This window comes from Capsicum annuum, chromosome 12, assembly GCF_002878395.1.
Source record: "Capsicum annuum cultivar UCD-10X-F1 chromosome 12, UCD10Xv1.1, whole genome shotgun sequence".
In the NCBI taxonomy this organism is placed as follows: domain Eukaryota; kingdom Viridiplantae; phylum Streptophyta; class Magnoliopsida; order Solanales; family Solanaceae; genus Capsicum; species Capsicum annuum.
The window spans coordinates 65,947,532-65,962,655 of record NC_061122.1 but is presented as its reverse complement, the minus strand read 5'-3'; positions in this window follow the sequence as shown (position 1 = coordinate 65,962,655).

Below are 15,124 nucleotides of genomic sequence, written 5' to 3'. Positions count from 1 at the left end.
TATATATATATATATATATATATTGGGATAGCTATTTCCTTGGTGGCTTTAGTTTTCCCTAATTTTTCCTTGATTCGTGCAGATAACACGCACTAGGGCTCTTTCAGCAAGCAAAGATGAACGCATATAGCCCATGGTCCCTTTAGGATGGATTAATCTACACAATTCAGGTTAAATCTTTAAAATCTCATGTTCATGACCCTTTACCCTATCCCGACATCTTATATATGTATATATGAATGTGTACATATGGTTTTGATTGATTTTGGACATGATATTATTTTATCACTTTTGTTAAGTTACATGCAGTGCTTATCCCACTGACCGTCCTAGGACGGTACATTATTTCATGATATAGGGTCTAAAGACGTTTTTATTGCTTCTGTGTAGCATTAGGTGGTTGAGCACGTCTGTTGAGTTATCGTGAAGTGGTGAACCTCCATCTTTCGAAATGCCTTGTCATTTCATTATTCTTTCTTTATTGACTCAGTACTTTTGGATTTTCTTGGTCATAGTTGGGAGCATGTCCCGACTTAGTTGTTACTCTGGTTTTAGAGGCAATTATGGACGAGTGCGGGTTGGTTATTGATTGACTCTTAGTTTTCATTAGAGTTATCTATCCATCTTCTTATTACTATTTGATTGGCTTTCATTTTATTTTATTATTATTATGCTCTTGAGGTTAGGCTAAGGGAGTGGTCTCCGGTCTATGGTGGGCTTGAGATACCTGTCATAGCTAGGCCCTGGTTCGGGCCGTGACACATAGTCAAGGACAACAACAAGTAAATACATCATATAAAGATAATTCATAAGTTTACTTTCACAAGCTTTTATAATTAGTCACTTTCAACAACAATTCATCATCACATGTAATTATTATAAGGACACTCAATGCATATGAATGAGTGCATGTATGCAAGATATACACATGGTCTCTTACTCTTCTCCTCATCATCAACAATGTTAAATCCTACCAGCATGGTACCCATTCCTTTATCATAATATATTATATCTGTATCGGTGCGGTACCTAATCCTTTATCATCCAACATCCTCAAAATTCATATAAAATGAAATGCAGTCCATAAGAAGGCAATCATAGATGCTTCACTTACAAACAAGATCCAAGTCAAGAAAGTTTAAGTAGTACAACAAAATTATAGCCTTCCTCAATTTCCTTCTCAAGTCATCTTTAAGCCACACTTCTGTCATTTCATTCTCGTTCAACTCATTCTTGATTAAAAAACAAAAATATATATCCATTTCAATAAGTTGCCTCCTTTTAACTACTAGGGATCAAAAATCATTGATTTTAGTAATAAACCCACCCTATTTCATCATCTTAGGATTCTCTATCTCTTACACATGGATTCTACTTGAATTAGCATTACCAATCGAAATTTCACTCCATTAATATTTTCTAACACACTAGGATGATTCTTTATAGAATTATACACATTCCCACTATTTTTTTTATCAATTTCTATGAACTAGGGCTAACCCTAATTTTCTACCATGGATTCATTTCTAATGATTTAAGGATATAAGAAGTAATTTCAAGTCTAGAATGTAATAATTTATCTCCAAAGATGAAAAACCCTCAAGAAATTGCCTTTCCCAAAGCTCCCTTGCATTTTTTTTAAAAAAGGGGGAACGAAAATACTTTCTAATTTTAAAAAACTATCAAATTCTGTGTGTTACTGTTGCGGCAGTTAATTACCACTTCAACGGTTAAAGTTCTGTTTTAGCGTTCGCGCCTTAAAATAGAGGTCCGTTGCTATGACACCTATGACTACTGCAACAATTACTTTTTCCATTGCAGAGGTCTGAGGCAAAAACTCAGGAACTCTTCTCAATATTTTTTATTTTACAACACGCACCACAAATTATAACATCACAAATAAATCCTTCATGATAACTCTATAATCGGAGTTTTATAACTCCGTTTCATGTGCTAAAAATTGCTACGACTTTCTAAAACCGTTTTCCATATAGCTATCACATCAAATATCACTACCACCAATCACTAAATTACTGCCAATTTTGGTTTGAATAACATACTCTCTAAAACCGTCTATCCTAGACTAGCTCTAAATTTTTAAAAAATTGGCTATGGAAAGTTAAGTATAAATTGTATTCCCTCTTTTGTTGCAATGATAATTTGGGTCATTACACCTATCCTAACCCGTTCTTTGTAGGTCCCAACACCCAAGAGATATAAAAATTCAAAAAAGAGATAATTCACACCCAATATGAGACTTTATAATAAAGTCAAGCAACACACATACACACACACACACATATGTATATAAGAAACTCAAAACCAAAATAAATACAACTCCAAAACCAAAATCTAGTGTCACGGGGAAAGAACACTAATACTGACATAGAATATGGAAATACATAACTCTATTTCTGAAAAGTAGAATAAAGACAAGACAAATAAGATGAGGGATGGAATCAAGTCCCAAAAGAGGAGCTCAACAGTACTTCGTAACACCCTTAACACAACATGATCTCAAGCTCCACGAGTCGTATTTGAATTGGGATTTTCTCTAAAAGGGTACAGGAAGTAGGAGTGAGTACGGTCCACTTGTACTCTATAGGAATCATAGGCTGACTGAGCAAAGTAAAAAACTTAAAAAGTAAAGAATACTATGAGCATGCTTTCACCTACATATAGAAATATTTTTAATAGCGGCTCAAGACATATCTCCAAACAATTCTACAAGTGTAATAACAATATAATAATAAGTACACATGAATAAATAAAGTAGGACTAAATTACACAATAACAAATACATAAGAGAAATTCCAATGATGCAGTGTAATGGCATAATGAAGCTAGAATGCCTCAATAGCACCTCGTATACACCTTCTAAGCATAAGCTTCCAGGACAGGACCTAGAGGGGTTCTTAACCCATATACTATCATAATATCATATCCCGATCAGCCTTACCAACATATCCCTCGATCAAGACATTTTATTAAGTGCTTTATTTTCTTTCATAATTAGTATTTCTCTGTGATACCAACTCTATCTATATGGATAAATAAAATGAGGATGCATACTTATCGCTGTAGGATGGGTTGGGTCTAGCTGGGGATGAAGGCACCACTGTAGCAATTTCGCTGTAGTGAGGCTTCTGTCATTGTATCAATAAATGCAGCGCTGCAACAACAACAAATAGTAGCCCCTCTTCCAAACTTTGATTTTTCTTGTTTGGGTACCCTTTTCCTTCCTAGCATCCCAAATTGGTTTCTAACACTGTATTTGCAATATTTATAGGATTAAAACTATGGCTAACTAAACCTCATACCAAGGATTCCCCAAATCTGCCTGTCGTAAGATCTATAAAGAAGGGTGGCTCACTAAAGAGAGTTTGTGATAAAAGACATGGCTAAGGAGGCCCGCCCCTAATTTCTACAACTAGCTACACACTTTTGATTGGGGATGCTGATAGAGGTTCTCTCTACATGAAATTTGGTCTTAGTTAGGGTGTTTTATGCCATACTCCCCCCTGTAGACTATTATGTGCCCCTTCTCACCATTCGTATTTGAGGAGAGAATGTTTTAGTGGATGTTGCGATATCAATGACACCTTGGTGGTACCAAAGTCATCCAATGCCGCCCTTTAGGCTAAGATTGCTGAGTTGGATCTAAAATAGGTGGCACGTACCTTGGTATCGGAGGGTCAAGAGGGTAAGGTGAAGTGGACCACCATCAAGAAATTAAAAGCACTCGATCTTCTATAAAGGCTTGGAGGTGGTTGCACTTGGCATCTCGAAGGATCCATCCTCTAGGAAATATTACAGATGTGACCTTCTACTAGACTATTATGATGGTCTGTGTTCTCTTGAGAATAGAAATAAATGTGTGGATACAAATAATCAATGAGTGGCAGCAATGCCGCTGCAGCTGTGGGTCATTAAATTGGCCCAAATTTCTAATTTTAGCCCAAATTCGATTTAGGCCCTAAGTTTTCTATGAAATATTTTCTATAAGATTTGAAATAAGGATTTCTTAGTCGAAATATTTTTCTGGAGTGGTTTTTAACATAATGAAAATTAGGGACATTACACCAGGGTTCCACAAGTACTTTCAACTTGTTTAACTTCTCATATCACTGCTTAGGTGCCTGCTTTAGTCCATACAAGGACTTTCTCAACTTGCATATATTATTTTCTTATCCTGGAATTCCAAAACCCTCAGGTTGAGTCATAGAGATCTTTTCCTCTAAATCACTATTTGAAAATATTATTTTGCATCCATTTGATGTACTACTAAACTATGAATAGTGGGTAGAGAAATAAAAGTCCTAATGGTTGCTATTTTATTCACAAAAGAAAAAGTATCAAAGTAATCAAACCTTTCTTTTGGTTAAAACCCTTAATCACAAGTCTAGCCTTAATATAAATTATACCACCGACCTCAATTTCTTCTTAAATATCCACCTGCTACTTATGGGTTTACAACCTTTAGATAAATCATATAAGTCCCAAGTATGATTAGAAACTATTGAGTTTAATTCACTTTTAATGGGTTTTTCTCAAAACATTACGTCTTTTGAATTAATTGCTTCAGCATAAGTGTTAGGATCCTCTTCCATGAGTAGATTGACACTAATTCATCATTTAAAATATCAATAACAAAATTTTCAGTCAAGAAGGTAGAGATAAAATCAGGACCAAAACTAGTCTTAATTCTATTTCTTTTACTCATTCTAAGTTTATTTTCATGCTCATTACGAATAACATCAAATTGAGGCACAACAAGAGAATTAACAGAGACAGATGTAGAAGCATTATTTTGCACATCACTAGACATGTTAATTTTAAAAGGAAAAGCATGCTAAAAACTTTTGCATCTCTAAATTCATAAATAATTATTCAATAATATAAATCCATATGCAATATTATTTTGAGCATAGCTAATATAGACAGTGTCAAAGCTCTTAAAACCTTGATTTACTTATTTAAAATCAGATAGACCAACATGAGCCAAACATCCTCACTGTTAGAAATTTCAAGTTAGGGGCAAATCCTTTTCACAACTCATATAAGGTGTTGTCTAACTTATATGAGAAACTCTATTAAGAATATAGCACGCAAATAAGATAAATTCTCCCCACATGTTGTCAGATAGATCTGAGCACATAGAATTCATCATTTTCTCAAGAATTTGATTTTTTTTATTTGACTACACCATTTTGTTGGGAGAGTTATAAAGAACTAACCTCATGTATAATATCACTTTTCTCTCAATAGTCCTCTGAAGTTTTAGTACTATATTCACCATCCTATCAAATTTAAATCTCTTAATTTTTCTTTCTAATTGATTTTCAACTTCTGCTTTAAATTTCAAAAACAAGCTTTTAGTCTCATCGTTAAACTTAAAATGATATACCTTAGTGTATCTAGAAAATTATCAACAAAAGTAATGTAATACTTCTTTCCACCTTTGCTATCAACAACAACAGCATACCCAGTGTATTCCCACCCAGTGGGGTCTGGGGAGGGTAGAGTGTACGCATACCATACCACTACCTCAAGAGAAGTAGAGGTTGTTTTCGATAGACCCCCGGCTTTCCACCTTTGCTATCAATTTTCTTAAATCTGTTAAGTCAGAATATACTAGTTCAAACATTCCAGTCTTTCTATTAGTAACAGATTTAAGGGATTTCTTGACATTCTTTGCTTCTACATACACAGGACATTTAGAAAGATCACCAATTTTTACTGTAGAAATTAATTTTATTTTTCTAAGCCTTTTAGTAGAAACAATATTAACATGACCTAGTCTACTTTGCCACAGATTAATAGACTCGACAATATAAGCAAAACTAAAAATATTTACATTATTGACAATCTCATGAATAATGTTCAGTATAAATAAATCCCCACTAAAATATATCTTTTCAACAAAGTCTCTTTCACGAAAAATAATTATTTTATCAGATTCAAAAATAAATTTTAGACCTACTTTATTGAGAAGTGCTCCAGAAACTAAATTTCTACAGAGGGAGGAAACATACAGAACATTGTTCAAGGTTAATATTTTTTAGAAGTTAATTTAAGCTAAAATTTTCTTTACCCATTAGTCCAGCAATAGTGGAGTTACCTACATAAACACTCACCATCAGTGGACTCCTCAAAGTCAAGACATAACTCTTTATTAATGCAGAAATGCCTTGAAGTGGCTGCATCCAACATCCAACCAATATTATTAGCCACCAGATTCGCCTCGACGCTTATTATAGCAATCACTTCCTACAAAGATGAGCTTGGACATCATCTTGTTCGTCCTTCTTTGATTTTACCCCTTCTCTTAGTAGCACTGGACAAATCTATGACCATGTTTCCTGCAGATAGAATAAGGTCTATTTGATTTTTTTAATCTGACTCTCTAGAATATTGAAGTAATTTTTTTCACATGTTTTTTCTGGCATTCCTTTATTCGCCTTCAAACCTGTCTTTTGCAATAGTACCAGAAGAATTCACAAAGTTAGCTTTAGAAGAATCTACAATATATTAAAAGTATGAGGACCCTTAGAAAAATGATTTGAACCTTTTGTCCTTCATTAAAAGACTTCGCAATAGACAAAATCGTCTTTTCACTATTTTGCTCAAATTATTATTTAATTATTTTAATAATATCAACTATAATATTGAATACTTAAATATATATATATATATATATATATATATATATATATATGGAAATAAAAAAATTAAGAGTCCTAAAATATATGGTAATACGAAACTAAGGTAAAAAAAAGTTAAAAGAAAACTACTAAACTCATAAAGTTTTAGGAATCATACATGTGTATGGTTTTTAGATTTTTTTTATAAATAGGACAATGAAGTCTATTTTATATTAAATAAAAAGCAAAGCAAAATTCTACAAAGAACTAAAGTAAACGTCTAAAAAAATATTTGCATTAGTTTATTATATTTGGAATTCATATTCTTCTAAAATTGATAGAAAATTGGGAAAAAATTTAATTTACCATATTTAGAGACTTTCTTTCTTGAAGGAAAAGGTTTTGGACTTCTATAAATTGAGAATACTTCTACTAAAATACAATAGCATCTTCAATAAACAAACGGAAGAAGATTATTTACTTTTGGTCTTAGATTATTCTTTATTATTTACTTTAGAATTGTTTTCCTTCGAAAAATATTTTTGTGATATTTAATTTACTTTGAGGTGCATTAATTTTGTACATATATTGAAGATGGATGATGATGATAATATATATAGAGATAGTTGATGATTTGAATTTTGAAAGCTGGTTAATTTTGCATGACAATATTTAATTTTGAATGATATAAATTTTTATAGCTATTCATTCTTATCCTTTTCAATTAACAATCATAAATTATTATAGTTATTCTGTCACGACCCAAAAACGAGGGTCATGATGGCACTTGTCGCGGCGTACCTTGACAAGTAAACCTATCACCCAAACTAATACGAACAGAGAAAAAGACAGAAATATCCCAAGGTAAGGCTTCTAGGATGAAGCCGAACCATATAAATAATCATAACAATGCAGAAAGAACTTATCCAAAATATCAATCATGCCCAAAACTAGGTGTCAATGGTGTAAGAACTACTAATACAATCCAAGAGTCAAATACATCGGAAAAATAATCACAAAGGAATAATAACTGTCTCCAAATACTAATAAAGACATAACTAGTATAGAAAGATAGAGGTGAACTTCGAACGCATGAATGTCCAACCGCTACCTTGGAAGCACCGACAATCGCCCAAATCAAGTAAGCTGAGGTGCACTCAAGCTAGGACCTGCACCGAAAGGGCGCAGTAGGCATGAGTACGGTCCACTTGTACTCAGTAGGTATCATAGGCAAACCATGCAAAGTGGTAAATAAAACATACAAAATATACACTAAGGGCACGTCACCTGCAATCAGAAAATATCCCACAATGGTAGCCCGCACCGTTTGCACTAATAGTTCTAGTATATCTCACATATATTACAAAAACACACCAAGAAATAGAACCCAAGTATACATTATGTCATATATAATAGAACAAAAGAGAACATGTAGATACAAGATCATCAAATACAAGTAAAGGAGAGTAAGACAAACACATAGATGTCAAGTCAATAAGGCAATACAACACAACATAAACACAATAAAGTAAGTGCAATGTATATGATGATAATGATGATGATGATGATGATGCACGAGGTTGTCGTACAATCTCCGGGATCATCGTACAATCCCCGTATATGCCTATGGAGCTAAAGCTTCTCAACATAGGACCCATGGGAGGTTCGTCAACCCATATACAATCCACATATCTCATATCTCCTTTCCGGCATATCCCTCAGAAAGAGTTTTATAAGGTGTTACAATATTTTTAAAAAGGTGTTGCCAGTGTTTCTCAGATATTGTCACGGTGGTACCAATGTTTCATGAATGAGTATGATATGAAGATGTAATGCTCACAACCAATCACAATAAGTATTTCCGCAACCAACCATATTATATATTTCCACAACCAACCATAATGACACATTTCCACAACCACATGAACCAACATTCACTCGATATTTTCATTTCATTCATGAATTTTCAGATGTCTCACATGCCAATAAAGTGTGAATATAATCACAATACACCAATGGTGCCACATTAAACAATACAATACAGTTACTCACATGTATTCAAGGCTATCAATGTCACATAGGACCCCACACGGTCAAAAATATCACATAATATTTCAATTTCGACAATTACATCACATATAGGCCCCACACGGGCACAACACGTAGATAGCCATTTTTTATGATTAGTTCTCACCCTTAACATGCATTTTGTACCATCATTTACTACCCAGCCCAGTCTGAAGAGTTAAGCCATAACCTACCTCGAAAGTCAAAACTGGTCCGCTACACTTGAACTCGCAACCCTACCTTTTACGAACAATCCCGAATTTCACTACAAACATCGAATATAAAATCTACGTGTCCAAACGTAATTGGATTTTCGAAAAAGAAAGGAAAAATTAGAACTTTACTTCAAAAATATGTTCCCCATATTTTTAGGAATCTACAGCTGAAAACCCAATTTAAATCGGGCAAAAATCGAGGTTCAAATCGAAGAAAAACTATTTTTGAGCTTTACCGGCTAAAATATTTGAAATCCGGGTTAAAATTCAGAATCGGAGTTGCTTTGAAGGTTAAATTGATGAAAAACTAGTAATTATAAGATAAAAGTATTATTCAAGTGAAAATGAGTGAAATTTGGGTTTAAAATCATACCCTAAGATATTTGAGATTTTGAGAAATTAATGAAGAAATTACTAAGAAAAGAGTGAATTCTTACCTTAATTCCATAATATAATCATAAAATAAGTGTTAATCTAGCTTCTCAAGCTCCCACAAACTTCACTTTTAAACTCCCAACTATTTAGGGTTTAACTCTCAAGAGAAAAGATAAAAAAAATGATTCAAAAAAATGTTATTTATCAGTGCAGAAATCTGCAATCTTGTCAAAAACCAAAAAGCTATTTTTTTAACTCAATCCGGACTTCAACGGGGTGTCCGGAATTTGTTCGGAGTCCAATTTATGTAAACGAACTATGCAACCACATTAAATTCGACGTTTCAGATGCGATGGCGCTACCAGATTTTCCAGAAAAATTTATTTTCACAAAATTGACCCCCAAAACCCAAAATTATAATTTTTCAAACCGATGGTCGAAATGAGATTTAAAAGCCGTAAAATCATACCAAACATGCTAACACACGAAAATCGACATTGAGGATCTGCTGGCGAAGTCGGATTTTCCATATAAGGTCGTTTTGACCCAAAGTGGATCCCACACCCAACTTTCCAATTTTTCAACTTTCCGACCAATAGCTCGAAATGAGCTTGGGTGCACCAAGACACGAACCCAAGGTCTACATAGCCTAAAATCGATATTCCGGAGTTGTTGGCGCAGTCCATTTGGCCATCTGTGGCACAGATCAAAAGATATCCACATAAGTCCAAAATAAGACTCTTAAAGCCATCAAAAACCACAATATTGCATAAATGATACCAAAATGCATCAAAAATCATGTCAATCAGTTCCACACCCCAGAAATACCATAATGCAACTGCTGGGAGGGGTAGAATAGTCAAATAAAACAAAATCATAAATTTCACATATTTTCATCAAATTTTTAGGTCGTTACATCATCCACCACTAAAATCTAGTTCATCCACGAACTAAGGCAAAGAAATATCTGAATCAACAAAGAGCTGGGGATAAGGACTACGCATATCAGACTCGACCTCCCAAGTAGCTTCATCTACAGGTCGATGTTGCCACTGGACCTTAACCACAGGGATCACTCTAGAGCGCCATCACCTAATATCCCTAGCCAAAAATGGAAAATGGCTCCTCAACAAAGGACAACTGCTTATCTAACTGAATTGACTCCCAATGAATGACATGAAACTTATCAAGAATATAACAATGAAGCATAGAAATATGAAAAACTGAAAGAACAGCTGATAGATCAAGAGGCAAAGCCAACTCATAATCCACTTCACCAATAGTTCGAAGAATCTCAAATGGACCAATATACCTGAGGCTAAGCTTGCCCCTCTTCCCAAACCTCATCACACCCTTTATGGGTGAAACTCGAAGGAAATAACAAATCTCAAGGCACGAAGTCTACGATCAGCATAATACTTCTACCTACTCTGAGCCACTCTAAGTCTTTCCTGAATGATCCAGACCCTATCCAAAAACTCATGAAGCAATTCCGTAACTTGAGGTCTCACCTCAAAAACATCAAACCAACCTACTGAAGAGCGACAACGCCTACTATACAACACCTCAAAAGGAGCTACATCAATACTGGAAAGGTAACTATTACTATATGCGAACTCTGCTAAAGCCAAATGTTACTCCCACAGGCCACCAAAATCCATCATGCACACGCGGTGCATATCCTACAAAGCTTGTATAGTCCGCTCTGATTGTCCATCAGTCTAGGGGTGAAACACTGTACTAATATCCACTCGAGTACCCAACTCATCCTGAAAAGTCTCCCAAAATTAAGATGTGAACACAAGACTTCAATCTGAAATAATAGACACTAGCACACCATGCAGACGCACAATCTCACGAATATAGATACGGGCCAACCTTTCATCACTAAATAAGACCTGAACAGGAATAAAATAAGCTGACTTGGTCAATCGATCCACAATGACCCAAACACTGTCATAACCATGAAATGTACGAGGCAAACCAGTCACAAAGTCCATGGTGATGCGTTCCCACTTCCACTCAGGAATGGGTAACCTCTGAAGCAAACCACCAGGTCTCATATGCTCGTTCTTCATCCACTGACAACATAGGCAACGAGCCATAAAATCTGCTATATCTCGCCTCATACCACTCCCACCAATAGTGCTGCCTCAAATTATGATACATCTTAGTCACACTTGGATGGATAGAATATCTGAAACAATGGGCCTCCTCCAAGATCAACCTAATCGAATCATCACTCTGGACACACAAACTCAGCCCTCAATCCTCAAAACCCCATCTGAATCAAGTGAGGCTTCCTTAACCTCCCCACTCAACATCTTATCTTGAATCAACTTTAATCCAACATCGTCAAACTGACAAGCTCAAATCTGCTCTATCAAAAAAGATCTAGCCTCCAGAAATTCTAAAACATGCCCCTGTGTCAAAATATCAAGACTAACCATCTGGTTAGCTAAAAACTGAATCTTTAAGGCCAAAAGCCTCTCCTGGGTCAAAAGATGTGCCAAGCTACCAGTGCTAGTCGAATTCCGGCTCAAGGCATCCGCAACCACATTAGCCTTTCCCGGATAGTAGAGTATAGTCAAGTCATAATCCTTAAGCAACTCAAGCCAACGATGCTGCATCATATAAAGATATTGCTGGTAAAGAAGTACTGAAGTCTACGATGATCTGAAAAAATCTTATAATAGACTCCATATAAGTAGTGCCTCTATAACTTCAAGACAAACATAGCTGCGCACAACTCCAAATCATGGGTAGGATCATTTCTCTCATGAGGCTTCAATCTTGACGAGATGCATATACAATTACCTTGCACTCCTGCATCAACACAGCACCTAACCAAATACCTGAAGCATCACAAAAGACAATAAAGCCAATGCTCTCCTTGGGCAAACCCAATATAGGAGCTGAAGTCAACAAGTCCTTGAGCATTTGAAAGCTCGCCTCACAAGCATCGAACCACTGAAAAGAAATCTTTTTCTGAGTCAACTTGATTGATGGAGCTGTAATGGTAGAGAAACCCTCAACAAAACACTAATAACACCCGGTCAAGCCAATAAAACTCAGAATCTCGATGAGCGAAGTAAGTCTAGCCCAATCACGAACCACTGCAACCTTAGTTGGATCAACTATAATACCTTCCTTAGTCACCACATGACCGAAGAAAGAAATAGACTCCAACCAAAACTCGCATTTAGAGAACTTAGCATACAACTTCTCATCCCTCAATCTCTAAAACACAATCCACAAATTCTCCTTCTTCTCAGCCTCACTCTTGGAATAAACCAAGATATCATCTATAAATACGATCATAAAAAAGTCGAGATACAATCGAAACACCCAGCTCATAAACTCTACGAACATGGAAGGGGAATCGGTCAACCCAAAAGACTTGACCAAGAACTCATAATGACCATATCCAGTCCAAAAAGCTATTTTTAGAATATCCAAAGCTCTAATCCTCAACTAGTGATAACAGAACTACAATTCAATCTTCAAAAACACCGCATCACCCTGAAGCTGATCAAATAAATCTTCAATGCGAGAAAGAGGATACTTATTCTTAACCGTTACCTTGTTCAGCTACCAATAATCAATACACATCCGCATAGACCCATCCTTTTTCTTCACAAACAAGACAGACGCACCCCAAGGTGAAATACTAGGTTGAATAAATCCCTTATCCAATAGCTCCTGCAACTGGTCCTTTAGTTTTTCAACTCTGTTGGGGCTATCCTATAAGGAAAAATAGAATTGGGCTCAGTTCTCGGCTCAACACCAATACTGAAATCAATATCTCAATCCGAAGGCATACTAGGCAAGTCCGTAGGGAACACCTCCATAAACTCACGGATAACACAGACAAAATCCAAACAAGGAGGCAAGACAACACTTGTGTCACAAATATAATCCAACTAAGATAAACATCTCTTTTCAACTAATTTACGAGCCTGAACATAAGATATAATCCTTTTAGGACCCGAATTAAGTGTACTCTTTCCAAGCTATCCTTGTCACACCAACTAAATCTAAAGTCACAGTCTTAGGAAAACAATCTAAGACAACAAGATAAGGAGCCAACCAATCCATACCCAAAAATAACATCAAAATCGACCATATCTAACACAAGCAAGCCTACCAAAGTCTCACGCTTGGCAAAAGTCACAGCATAAGATCGATCCAATCCAATACTAAAGAATCACCTACCAGGGTAGATACACAAATAGGCATGGAAAGAGGCTCACTAATAGAATCAAAACCCAAAGCAAAATATATAGATACATAGGAGAAAGTCGATCTGAAATCAAATAAGAAGATGCAGGTCTAAAACAAAAGAGACGGTACCTGCGATCACAACATCTGAAGCCTCCACCTCAAATTTGACCGATATAGGATAACACTGTTCATGACTATCAACTAGCTGAGTAACCCCACAACCACCAACACGGGCTTTACTATCTATACCTCTTCTACCTTTGGTAGAACACCTACCTCTCACAGCTAAAATAGAAATAGCTCTAAACACACGATAAGAACAGTCCTTGGCCATATGGCCGACCTCATCATACATATAGCAACCTCTATGACCAGTCTCAATAAGAGAAAGTACAACTGAGCCCGAACGGTCACCCTGAACTACTGAACTAGAAGATCTACCAACTAAACTCTATAAAATCACTTGCACTGGCCTACCATGATATCCATGAGAACTTCTAAAATCTCTGCCTCGAGAGGTCTGACTCCTGAACTTACCAAAATGATGCACCCTCTTGGCACCTCCCTAAGATGCACTAAGAATACCCTCTATCATCTTAGCATAATCCACAATACTCTAAAAAGAATCCCTAATCACAATCATTTGAGATATAGCCAACTAAAGAGAGATATCCAAACCCTTTACAAACTTCGTATCTACTCAAACTCGGTGGAACTACTATCATAGGAATATCTGGACAGGGTATAGAAGCATGCCTCATACTCAACAACTGACATGGAGCCCTGCTCCAAATGATCAAACTCATCTCGCATATGATCTCTCAAACTAAAAGGATCAAATCTCTCTAGAAAGGCATCAACAAACTGATCCCATGACAACTAAAGAGCATCAACAACCCTACAACTGACAAATGATATCCATTAATTTCTTACAACATCTCTCAATTGATAGCAGCATAAGCAACTCCATTCACGTGGAAAGAGTTAAACACAACTCAGAGCAAAATGTATGAAAAAACTTTGCACGATAAATAATGAAATGAGGGTAGTTTCCTAAAGATGTCCTATAGCCTCTCGAAGATAGAAATGGACATCTACGTACCGATTTGCGAGACTCTATTACACATCCTTTCTTACACCATTCAGACCAATTAAACCTGGATGCTCTGATACCAGTTTAACACGACCCAAAAATGAGGGTCATGATGGCACTTGTCGTGGCGTACCTTGACAAGTAAGCCTATCAACCAAACTGATACGAATAGAGAAAAAGACAGAAATACCTCAAGGTAAGGCTTCTAGAATAAAGCCAAATCATATAAATAATCATAACAATGCGGAAAGAACTTATCCAAAATACCAATCATGCCCAAAACCAAGTGTCAATAGTGTAAGAACTACTAATACAATCCAAGATTCAAATACAACAGAAAAATAACCACAAAGGGATATTAACTATCTCTGAATACTAATAAAGACATAACTAAAATAGAAAGATATAGGTGAACTTCGGAGGCATAAATGTACAACCGCTACCTTGGAAGCTCCAACAATTGCCCGAATCAAGTAAGCTAAGGTGCACTCGAGCTAGGACCTGCA